This window comes from Grus americana, chromosome 1 (assembly GCF_028858705.1).
Source record: "Grus americana isolate bGruAme1 chromosome 1, bGruAme1.mat, whole genome shotgun sequence".
Lineage (NCBI taxonomy): Eukaryota > Metazoa > Chordata > Aves > Gruiformes > Gruidae > Grus > Grus americana.
Window position 1 is genome coordinate 45169838 of NC_072852.1, and position 13241 is coordinate 45183078.

Below are 13241 nucleotides of genomic sequence, written 5' to 3' on the forward strand. Positions count from 1 at the left end.
CTCCTTGCTCCTCTCAGCTGGACATTGGGGTCCCACAGGAGGACCCGCAGCTGGCCAGCTGATCACTGCTGACCTTTGGCAGGCTCTGCATGGGCTATCAGCCTTACAGCTGGCCACAACTGCCTTCCTGGCAACTAAAGACCTAGTGAGCTTGGCCAGCTGGAGACTGGGCTGGGATCCTGCTGGCTAATTTGACCCTGTGTGAGGGATGGAGGAGTTCACCCCCAAAATGTGGAGGGGGCAAGCAGTGCATCTGTTCACCCGCTGCCCCAGGGCATCAGGTCCCGGCTCCTCCTGCAGCCAACTGAATTAGTGGAATGAGTAAAAAAGAGACTGCAGAGCTGTTTTTCTTGTGCTTTATTTGAGTTTTCTGATAGGTATTAGCTTGGGCTTCGCTAGTGCCCTTCTTTGCCCTCACTACATCTCATGCCCTTCTCTCCATTCAGTCCAAGAGATAAACCCATCCACCAGGCCACAGCTGGACTGAGGGAGTTATTCCCCTTCCCGAACGCACTGTGATACGTTTTCTCTTCATTCAGCAGGTGCCCCACATGCCTTCCTCCAAGAGGTTATGCATCCTGGATGCTCATGGACCTCATGCCAAACCCACTGTACTGCAGAGTCCAGCTACTTTCTCTGCTTTCTGCTCCCCAGACCAGTTGATAGGCACCATCCAGTCCTGGCGTCCGGCTTAATTTTGAGCATTAGTAACATTTATGGACTGCCTGGCAATCTGCTGGAAGATGTTTGTGGCTCTGATGCCAAAAGCGTTGCTCAGCTGTGCTTAAAGAAGGTGATAGTGGGCATGATATATGAGGGTCAGCAAGCTCAGGGAGATCAGAAAGGTAGTTCAGTGTCTGCATTAAATCGAGTGCATTTGAATCTGATACTCTCTGAGAGGCCTTCAAAGCTGGAGTAGCAGCAGAGGAATAAATGTTTTGCTCTTTATTTCTCTGATCTTCTATGAATATATGCTTTTGAACTGATATTATTTTCTGTTTTAAAAATCCATATAACATGTATGCTAAGTAAAAATTAAATCCTACAAAGAAGCCCTAAAAGCTTTAGCTCTGATTTTTTTTTTTTTTTTAAAGTGTCAAATCCTACTGCTTGCAGTGGGACACAGCTACCTAAGTAGGGACTCAGGAACCCAGCAAAGGTCTGGCTGGAGTATAAAACTCAAGCTGGTGTGCCTATAATACCTTATAGTGAGCTAAAACGTGGATTAAATCAAGTTTGAATTCAGCTCATTGCCTTCGTTTGATTCCACAGAATTTATTAAATTAATAAATTAATAACTCCTTAATTAACAGTGAGCAAACAATAACTTGGATTACATCTGTGTATAGCTCAGTGTAAAGGCCTCATTAGCAAATGCACCACTGCTCCAGCAAAGAGGTTCATTTTTTTGGTAAATTAAAGTATTTGAATCTGCTGAAAACTCATTCTGTTCCCCTCATTTCCATGTTTTAAGTAACCATATATGCAAAATGTTGTGGGTTTCTTTTCTTTTTTCTTTACTAGCATGAAAAATGCTAGATTTTTTTTGCTTTCTTGTCCACTTTGTGATGCTTAGAAGAAATAGAAGGACAAACAGTACTTCTATTTCTAAAAGTAGGTATTTCTACAATTGCTCTTTTGGACCATCCTCAAATTGAGCTAATAGTGCAATTCTGAATCTCACTGCCTGAGTGCTTTGAAAAGCAGAGCAAGAAATGTCCCTGCTGGCCATGCTGAAGGTCCATCCAAAGGATATATCTGAAATCCTTTCCCCAAATTTAAGGCTTATGTGTAGATTTGTAAACACCTTTATAGACAGCAGAGATCACAGCAAAAATTCTTGCTTAGATTTACCTGAATTATCTCAGTGACTTGAAAAACTAGCTTCAAAAACATTAGAATCTCTCAGTCAGGCATCTAATGCATGTACTGATAGGACAAGAGGTAATGGCTTTAAACTGAAGGAGGGTGGACTTAGGTTAGATATCAGGAGGAAATTCTTCACTGTGAGGGTAGTGAGGCACTGGAACAGGTTGCCCAGAGAGGTTGTGGATGCCCCCTCCCTGGAAGTGTTCAAGGCCGGGTTGGATGGGGCTTTGGGCAACCTGGTCTAGTGGAGGGTTGGAACTAGATGACCTTTGAGGTCCGTTCCAATCCAAACCATTCTATGATTCTATGATCTGGGAGGTGGCTGCCTTTGTCTGGTCCTCACTGTCACAATTCTCCCCCTGTTGGATAGTTTCAAGCTGTCGTTAGGAGCAGACCACCAAACTCCCTTCTCCCCTGGGTGTATGTCTGCCAAAGGCTGTCATTCTGTTGCTATGACTCCTACGTTTCATTAAAATTGTGTCTCAAATAAGCAGCTGGGAGTCCTTCAGGCCTCTTGTTCTCAGGTATATAATGCTGTGAACTCCCAAATGTGAACTGTTTAGCTGCAAAGCTTCTGCAAATGGGTGAGCACCATTTTTCTGGGTACCTGCAGGACCTCAGTAGTGAAGACTTGGGCAGCACCTAAGTAGTAAGATTTGAGCTCATAATCCCGACATGATTAAATGAGGACTTTTTGGGCCTTATCCTGAGTTTAAGTATCCACCCTCGTCTTCCTTGCAGACTCTATGAGATTGTCTACCTGGTCATGGTGTAGCATAAGAGTTCGTTCCTGTTGTGCAACTGGCCAAGGAAGACACATCCCATGCAGGTGTCTCATGCAGTGGGAAAGGGGACACCTTAGTAATCTCAAGCTGTTTGATTGCTGGAAAAATGGGTGGCTTCACACCCAGCCTGGGAGAAAGTGACTGTCTCGTAAATTGAGAATTCCCTTTGGACGATGAACCCGGTGACAGGAAAAAGGGCTCCTGCTGAAGCCGGAAAGGTACGCACTGATGGCTGGGAAGGCTGTTGTCACATGGTTGTATATGCAGCTACTCAGCATGGAGTAAAGGGATGGTGACTCTAGGCAACTGGGAAAAAGTTTAATAACTCTAAAATCCCCCATGCCGAGCATGAAGTAGAGGAGAAACCAAGTAAACAAGGGCTGAGACAGCTGTATGCTACCAGTGCCTGAAATGCACATTTTTCACAGGGTACAAATTTCTCACATGTTTATCGCCTGGGTGAAATACAAAAATGACTGAACTTTGAAATGTGAAACTTGTTATTTCTAAACTTCCTAATAAGTAGGACAGTGAAAGCGCCTTTTAGAGAAGTGCTCGTGAAATTGGACTTCTCAAGCAGAAGTGGTCTGCTCTGAGGGGTGTCCTGACCATGTCTGCCTCCCACAGCCCGTGTCCCCACTTCTTTCTTTTCTGTGGAAGATAAGAACTATGAGAAAAAAAAAAAAAAGTATTTTGGTGTATAGTCTTGCTTTAATACATTGTTTCGGGAAGACCATACTTCCCTACGTTCCTATTTATAAAATGAATAGTCCTATTTTTATTACAGCTTTTTATTCTCCATTTTTTTCAATCTATAAAAAGTTTTATTGTTTATATACAATGCACTTGGTTACATGAATAAGTTTGAATGCCATTTTGGTTTAATATGTATGGAAACAAATCTTTACCTTCACGTAAACTCTCTTTTAATCAGAAATAGTGTATTATAAAGTACAGCTAGACAGCTAAGCTTATTCTTGCCGCAACTCCACTGAAACCCCTGGAGTTTCACCGGGAACAGATTTGGGCCAGAAGGCCTAGAATATAGTTACAATACATTCATTTTCTCATGCCTCAGAAAAGGACTGTTTATGTGCCAAGCTGTAAAGTGATATTCATGATGACTGAAGCCTGAACAACATTAAAATATCCAGATCCTCTGCTCCAAATCCTCTGGTATCCGAAACTGTTCCTTTCTTTTCAAAAGGAGGGGGCTACCGCTGCTGAGGGTAAACAAGGGCAGGGGCACAGCTTTAGTACTCAAGCTGGAATAAGGACCAGCCTAGCTAATACTAAGACTTAACTGCAGAGAGCCTGTGGCTAAGGTGCTGCCCCAGCCCCGAAGGCTGCCCACCAGCTCTGCCTCCCTGCTCCCGCGGCAGAAGCTTCCCGGGCTGATCCCGTCAGCTCAGCAATCCTTGGGAAATTTGCTGCGCTGCCCCCCAAAAAACCCCCTTTATGAGAGGAATTTTTCTTTAAATGAAAAGTGCTGTGGAAAATTGCTTTTTATTGCAATTATAATGGATGCAGCGGTTCACACAGCTTGCAGCGTGCTTGAGAGCCAGGGCCCACGCTTTGTTCACACACTACGGAATATCAAGTACAGTTATGTTTTCTGTTTTATTTGGCCATGATTTCCAGAAGTAGGAGCTTGAAATTATACTCATGATAACTGCAGTGATTTTTCAACGGTCTTGAGTGCCAATCAGCTCTTACTGAATACCAGGATAGGTAGTAAGTGCAAGGAATTCTTGAAGAACTTTTGCTCTGGAGCCTATTTTTTTTTTTTTTTAATTTAGCCCATCTGTATAATTAAAAATAGAGTATAATCAGAGAGAAAATTTTGCTGAACATATGACAAAACCATTCACTTTTTAAAAACAAATTTTAGATTCATTAAAAAGAAATCCGTGTGTATAAGATCTTAGAGTAAGATGCAACCAAGTTTATTTTTACATCCTTTTGAACCAGTGGAAATACCTATGCATAGGCATACTTTATATACACAAGTTTTAGGAAGCTCAAGGCTTAAAAATAAAGGCGAGGAGGTCCTTCTTTATGATTTGAGGGAAAGAAGAAAAACAGTATATAAGTATTACCAGATTATTTACGTAAACTTACATAGGACTACTTTGGAGATTGGTCATCCTATGCTTGACTGAGTCCTCAACCCCCAATTAATTTTTATTATATATAATCCAGGTATGTCAGATGTAGATGTCCGTAGTGTCTCTGGCAAAGCCTTTCCACAGCAGCTTTGCTATCATATTGCTGCAGGCAATTGTTTTGGAAAGCTCGGGAGCTTCACTAGAGAAGTTAGAGGCTCACGGCAGACAGTAGCTCTGCAAGGGTGAGGTTCTGCATCTTTTATGCACCTGAAGAGCTCTGTTCGATTCTGATCTTGAAGGTCGCTTGGTCAAAAAGCTCTGAGCAACACCTGCAACTCTTCTTCCTCTAATTCCAGAAAGAAATGTGCCTGGCAAATATTTTGTGTTGTATGAATGCTTTTAAGTTCCTGTTTCTTGTTTCCTTTAGAAAAAGAGGAAAACTGTATAACCTGGTTGAAAATACGAGTTATCTGAGAACTGCCTGCATTGTAAGAATTAGAGCAGCGACTGAGCATTGCTTGAATGCTAAACAGTCCTGAGGCTTGGCCAAACCTTCCATCACACACAACGTGAAGTCGCTGAGCTGCTCCACACAACGCGGTCTTCCCTGCTGTCGCCCTGTAGTGAATGCACACCTGGGATGGGGATTTCCAGCTGTAGCATTTCAGTCTGCTTGGAATATGCCCGTGCTGCCTTTTAAAATATCCCAGGAGACCTACAACACCCAATACACCGTATCCTGTGGGTCAGCGCAGTGCCAAGTTGGTGGGCTCCACTCCAAGGACTACGCACAGTGGTGTTTTCTGCCCGGATAATTCAAAAATTTCTGAAGACATGCACGGTCAGACAGGACTCGGCCAGGTCCTGAGCTGATGTCGGTGCTGTTCAGCGTGGCAGACTGGCAGACATGGGCTCTAATTTAGGGCTGGAAGTAAGGAGAAAAGCTTGTGGATTAATTTTGACACTGTAATCCTCCCACAACAATTAAGTGAAATGAAGCAATTGGTAAGAGAATGGAAAAAAAAAAAAATCCCAATCCATACTGACAGCATATGCTGTACATCCCAGCCAAATGTGACTCAAATAGCTGTAGCCTGAAAATTGGAATTTATAAGCATAACACTGATCCAGCAGAAAATATAATGCACCGATGCTTATAAAATTAAAAATAATTCAGCAGCACCAGGACATGAGTACTATAATGTATTTTCTTTTCCTCTTAATAGAAGTGCCTACCTTCAAGTGATGTTCTACACTTGTGTGAGGTTTCACTCCCTCTGACTTCTCCAGAGAAGGCTGCTGCAGCTGAGGCTCTTTGGGGTGCAGGAATTCAAAGCTGAAGAATCCTTTTTCCAGTGGGATCATTCTTTTTATAAAGCTCTGTGTGTGTGCTGGAAAAGCAATTTATTTTGTCACTAACATGGGATAAAGCATCATTATGCTACTCAGCTGTCACTGGGGAGTATTTGGAAATGGAAATCTATTTTGGGGCCAGTAGTAGTTCTAATCATGGCAAAAATCTTTCTAGTCTGAATAAAAAAATTAGAAAGTGCAGGACAAGGTCTGATTTTTTTTTTTAAAGTTCTGAAATGTAAGGGACAGATTTTCTAAAGAATGTAGGATTTTTTAAAAAATGCTGTTTCTCTAAAATATTGCAGTGCAGAATTTTAAATATTTGACTTTTAAAAAAAAATCAGCTGTGCTATTTAAAGCATTGAAATCCATACAAGTAGGCACTTTGGAAAATCCTATGGCAACTGAAGGCTCAAATTCTCCAGTGGGATTAGGAGTTTATATATATTTGTGAATCAGACTCCAAGCCGCAAGGGGGGGTTTAGGGATCCCTAGTGCCAAGTGCATTACCTAACTTCACAGAAGGCTGTAAATACGGGAAATTCACAACATACAGTGAGGCACCTGGGCCCCAGCGTGATGTCTGGGAATACATTATGCAAAGCAGAGCTCTGCCTAAATAGCAAGAACTTGATGAAGAACAAGTCTCACTTAAATGTCTTAATCTGGATTGGCATATAGCATCCTCCCCAGTCAGGATTTTTCTTTCATCTGCCTCAGCCCTTCATTTCACTGTCTAAGCAGGAATAAACACTTAATTTACGAAGTAGAAGGGGGTGTGTGTGTGAAGTTGTTCTCCTTTTATTAAATAGGTTGTCACTTAGAGCACTCACTCACGATGAGTGAAGAAGAGTCGGTGCCCTTTTATCGACGGGAGCGCTTTCATTAGGAGAGAAGAGGGTGGTTTAGGGCATGGTGTCTTCGGCGCATATTTGAGCTGCTGCACTGCACGAACAAAAACAGGTTGTCCTTCCTGCAGCTCACAGGATGACTTTGGCTTCTCAGAAATTTAATTTGCCCCTAAATCAGCTTCCTGCTTCTCTCCTCCCCAGGTTGTAGGATGGATGAATTGTGTGGCATGTGATACTCTTTTTCTGAAGGGCTCTGTGGGGTCTTTCCTTTGTCATGTGGCTGGAAGCACAGCTAGTGAATGGCTAAACTGCTGGTGTTCTCCATCCTGCAAGGAGAGCATGTCCAGCCATGTCACAAGGCCACTCATGTATGCTTGGGCATGTGATGGGACCAGTCTGCTCAGCCTGACTTTTGTGTGTGTTCCTTGTGTGATGAGACTTATATTTTGGTCACAGAGGAGGCATACCTCCCATTGTGCAGAACAGGCAGGGTTAGGACTTACAGCCCATGAAAGCCTCCTCACCAGGCTGTGCAGATATCCCGGACCAAGAGCTTTGCGACCACTGGGCTGCTGCAGAAGGCGGATCTTTGCTTGGATGCTGAGCTGGGAACTGGAGTCTCTGCAGCAGGAATGGCCTGGGAGGGAGTATGAGCAGTAGTAACAGGGAGGTCTTAATCCACCACAACTGTTTGCTAAGTGACTTGGGTAAATATTTCTAGACCTCCTTGCTTTCTAGAGGGAGTCTCCTTGCTAAACCTGATCCTCTTAGGCGAAGCTGGAGCTCTAGGATGATTGCAGCTAGGCTTCTGATAAATATCAAGTGTACGTACCTGAACACCAATGTATAATAACTTATTCTCTGCCTTTGTCAAGTATTGGAGGATGTCTCTTTCCAGTGGTGACCATGTACTTTGAATAGTCATGTCCAAGGAAGATGAACAGGTTTGCTTATTACATATAGCTGCTGCAGCAACCCAGATCATTGAATGAGAAATGGAGAAAGAGACATCTATGTTACATACTGGTATTTGTAATCTCTGTTTTTGAATTGTATTATGACTATATGGGGAGCAGGTTAATGAACTGAGGATGAAATGGCATCAGCAGTTCGTTCAGGCTGGAGCATGTTATTGTGTTATGTCTTTTACTGAGAAAATCCAGCTGCAAAGCGCAGCATTGCTGGGACACGCTGTAAGGACTGGGGAGCACCCTGGGATCCTGCAGCAGAGCACAGCATGTAGTGGTCTTTTTTCCAATGCTCAAGAAATCGCTGGCTTGAATACCCTCAGAATGAATGAGTGTGGGGACAGCCGCTCATGAGGTAATGCTGAAGGATAGAGCAATGCCCAGGCAGGTATTTTTGTCCTCTCTCTGCACCATAGGCTGTGTGATGAGCCAGCAGTGTGCCCTTGTGGCCAGGAAGGCCAATGGTATCCTGGGGTGCATTAAGAAGAGTGTGGGCAGCAGATCAAAGGAGGTTATCCTCCCCCTCTACTCTGCCCCAGTGAGGCCACATCTGGAGTTCTGTGTCCAGTTCTGGGCTCCCCAGTTCAAGAGAGACAGGGAACTACTGGACAGAGTCCATCAGAGGGCTACAAAGATGATTAAGAGACTGGAGCATCTCTCGTATGAGGAAAGGCTGAGAGAGCTGGGTCTGTTTAGCCTGGAGAAGAGAGCACTGAGAGGGGAATCTTATCAACATTTATAAATATCTAAAGGGTGGATGTCTGGAGGAATGGGCCAGACTCTTTTCTATGGTGCCCAGCAACAGGACAAGGGGCAACGGGCACAAACTGGAACACAGGAAGTTCCATCTGAACACGAGGAAAAACTTCTTTACTCTGAGGGTGACCGAGCACAGGAACAGGCTGCCCAGAGAGGCTGTGGAGTCTCCTTCTCTGGAGATATTCAAAAACCCACCTGGACGCGATCCTGTGTGACCTGCTCTAGGTGATCCTGCTTTAGCAGGGGGGTTGGACTAGATGATCTCCAGAGGTGCCTTCCAACCCCTCCCAATGTATGAATCTGTGAATCTCTAATTTGGCATGATTCCCCACATACCTGCACTTTTCTGGCACCAGCATTTGTCACCCTCCCCCCTCTTTTTTTTTTTTTTTTTAACCTGTATCTTTTAAAATCCTGTCATGAAGTGAGTTAAAGTGGTGGCAGTCACCCATGTCAGATTCCTGGGATTTTGCATGCTGAAGGATGCTAAAGCAGCAAGGTCTGTCTCACAGTACACAGGATGCTTCTAACTGCTTATCCTGCTTGTACCTGCTTATCTCTTCCCCCCCAAAGGAAAACCTGTTTGAAAAGTATACACTGCCTTAATAAATCCATCTGCTATTACTAATGCATGACAAAGAGCCAGGCTGCTGCTTACACTTTTCAGAAGTTGTTGTGATGTGGAGTGACAGCAAAATGCACAAAACAATTTTCCATCTGAGTCACTGGGGAAATGGATTAATGAATGTGGATGCTGTCCTCACGGGTTTTAACTGAGCCCTTTTTTCTGCTGCTTTCCTATCTTCTCAATTATAAATAATGCTGATACACCAAATGGTACCATCTCTCCAAATTATGGTTCCCTCCACAGTCCTACTTTGAGATTTTGGACTTCATCAGATTAAATTGTCCTTTAATATAATTCTCACATTTTCCAGGACTTTGTTCTGCAGAATTAGGAATTATGTTGGAGTAAAGATGGGCAGAACTAAGTTCATTATATGGCTCCATTCTAGCTAGGCAATGTCTACAAAGAAATTACCAGTCAAAATCAACCCCACAAATTATAGGAATATTTGAAACATAAACCCCCCTCAAACTTGGCTGTTTAGATTGCGTTTTAAAACTGCAAATAGGAAATCAGTTAATAAGGGACACTTTTCAGGGAACCACAAAAAGGCACAGAATTCTTGTTAAAAGTAGAACATTAAAGGGCATAGAGTGTCAAACCCCACCCTTGAGATGTCCCAGACTGTCCTGACTGCTTGACGTGCTGCAGCCTGTTAAACTGTAATTTATCAATTTAAGAATTCATATTTGTAACTTGAGTCATGGCATTGATAAAGCTGTGGTCAGCCCTCCTAAAATTGTCATCCCCAACCTGACTTTGCAGTCAAACTTTCATCAGCTGCCTGTTCCCATCCCCTTTGGGATTTACTGATCCCATGCCAGGCTATTAAACAAACATCTTTGTAAGATATAGAGTAGTTGTCCACAGCAGAAATGCTTAACTAGGAGTAGGTTTTTTTTGATCCAACCATCCATTTGCTGGGCTGTGTAATAATAGTACAGGGTAAATCATGCCACACCTGCAACTATAGTCACACAAGGGGTAAAGTGGGTATGATCACAGGACTGCAGTGGCCACTTGCCTCTTTTGGGGAAGCGGGTGATGTTGGAGCTTCTGTGGTTGGGATTCAGGGTCACCAGGGAGGGTGAAACAAGGTGAAATGAGAAAGGGTGCTGTCAGGAAGAGGAGACTTCCAGAAACGTCCTTGTGGAAACTGAGGCACTGGTAAATGTTGTTACCCTCAGGGTTATTGACATCTGAGGGATTACCCTGAAAAAAATCTCAGTTTTGGTCTTAAATGGTTAAAAGGAAGGATTTTCCTAGCTCCTGCAATGCCTTTGGAATCTAGTCCTTGGATCTTGCTTCTACTTATAGGCACCTGAATATCTTAGAAAATCTGTCTCTAAGAGCTCAATTCAATAGGACATTTCTGTGCATGGCCACCTTATGATGGCATGGACCCCCTGGTGAAGCCAAGGGCATGCATTATAAATCCAGGTGTGTGGTTGTGTACCTTGGGCTGTAGGTGGCAATCATTTCTTCTGTTTTTGAGTACCATACATTGCAATGAAGTTTTGATCTGTGATTGTACCTTTAAGAGATAATCAGTACCTAATAAATAATAGCACTTTAAAAGTGCTAAAAAACACAGTTAGTCATATGCTGATTGCATAAGTGTAATTTTGTCACCTTTTTTTATAGTATCTTAAAATCTGTACATGAAGGGTTTCTGTGACAATTTGCTATTGTATCTAGTTTTATACTGGTAAACTTTCTGCAGAATGATTTATGATGTTACGTACCATCTGCTACAAATTTTGGTAAAATTAATTTATCCTGCCTAGAGATGGTTAACATTTTCAGTATGAAGTTGGTTTCTGCGGTGTTTTCTTTTAGCAAAAGGCAGGTGGTGCTTCAAACACTCAGGGAATGGATTTCAGGCAGAATTTGGACTTATCTTTTTAGAGGATTTGGGGATCTAGTTGTAAAATACAGCACTGGATCACCATTTCACGAGCAAATGGTTCTCCAGACACAGATCCTGCTCACTTGCTTTTGATTCTCTTTGAAGCACCACAAATTCATTATCTTAAAGATATAAAGTAGAGGGACTGCAGCTCTACAGGAAAACAGGCAGTGTTTGGCCTCAGGACAAGTACACGGGACAGAAGGGAGGATTAAACATTGTGCGGGCACTGCAGCCGTACAGGGCAGCACATATGTACAAGCAGTAAGGAAGTGCTCTGCAGCAAGCAGAGCATACGGGGAAATAACGTGCCTGCCGGGCTGAGGAGCCACCCGGCACTGCAGCAGGTTGCTAACAGTGAGTTATGGTCTTACGTGGTAAATGTGGTGAGGTTGTGGTTTAACTCGGCCGGCAGCTAAAACAACCGCACAGCCCTTCGCTCGGTCCCCACCCCGCAGTGGGATGGGGGAGAGAATCAGAAAAAAAAAAGGTAAAACTTGTGGGTTGAGATAAAGACAGTTCAATAGGACAAAAAGGGATGATGATGGCAATAATAACAACATCATCAACAGCAACCACCAAAGATGTTGATGATGATAATAATAATAATAATAATAATGATAAAAGATACAAAACAAGCAATGCACAGCACAATTGCTCACCACCTGCAGACCACCAATGCCCAGCTAGTTCCTGAGCTGTGGCTCAGCCCCTAAACAGCTTCTCCCCAGTTATATACGGAGCATGACATCATATGATATGGAATATCCCTTTGGCCAGTTTGGGTCAGCTGTCCTGGCCGTGCCCCCTCCCAGCCTCTTCTGTACCCCAGCCTCCTCACTGGTGGGGCAGTGTGAGAAACTGAAAAGTCCTTGATTTGGTGTAAACATTGCCTAGCAACAACTGAAACATCAGTGTGTTATCAACATTATTCTCATCCTAAATCCAAACCACAGCACTGTACCCGCTACTAGGAAGAAAATTAATTCTATCCCAGCTGAAACCAGGACAAGTGGTTGCATTTTTTTTGTCAATCCTATTAGTTCTTCTCAGAGCAATTGTTAGAAGGCACCAGGCAAGCAGTTAAAGCAAATTAAATCTTTTTTTAGCAATATAAACATATGTTTTGCTGAAGTTTTAATGAAATAATGTCTTTGTTCTTTTGGCCATATGTCCCTCTCAGTCTGTTTGTAAGACTGAGCTCTGCTTGTTGGGGTTTTGTTGTTAGTGTTGCTTCGCAAATAAAAAAAAAAAGAGGGAAATACCCATTACACAAAACAAAATGTCTGTAAAATACAGGGAGCTATTGTGTTTACTACATGGTTTGCCTTTTTAAAAAATAAATCTTCCTTTTCATATACTCTGGGAAACTATAAGGTGACTCAGTCGCAGGCGGAGAGCCTTCTTAAAAAGGAGGAGGACAGCAGTTGCAGGGAGGGACAGATCCTCTCTGAGGCTGTCATGTCCGCTGCTAAGGTTAAAGACAAAAATTGCTCTGCCTGGCAAATGAGCAAAGAAAGTATTTTTTCCAGCTTCTTAAAAAACAGAAATAGGGAAAACATGAAATTAATTTGATGTTAAACAATGAATATATTGTTTAGGAACTGGAAACTTAAGTCCAACCTCGCACTTGAAGCAGAGCAAGGCGGGAATTACCATGTTGGTAGGTACCAGCCACTCCCTACACAAAATTCAGAGATGGTCAGTGTCCTGCCATGTCCTGGTGTGTTCAGATCTTTGGCCAAGCCTCAATGCCTCTTGAAGCTCTTATATCACTTTTTCCTCCCCCCCCCCCCCCCCCCCCTTTTTTTTTTTGTTCTGTTGTTGTTGTTCTTTATATGTATATAGCTGAGTAAGCCCTAAAAAGCCCATAAAACTTTTGCAGTTGTTAGAACAGCGGGGCAGTATGTGATATGCAGTCTCAGTGCTTTGAGATCTCTGGCTGCCAGAGTGACTGGTACTAGTTTGTTACCTGCACTCTGCTTTTTTTCCCCCATGCTCTACAAATGCC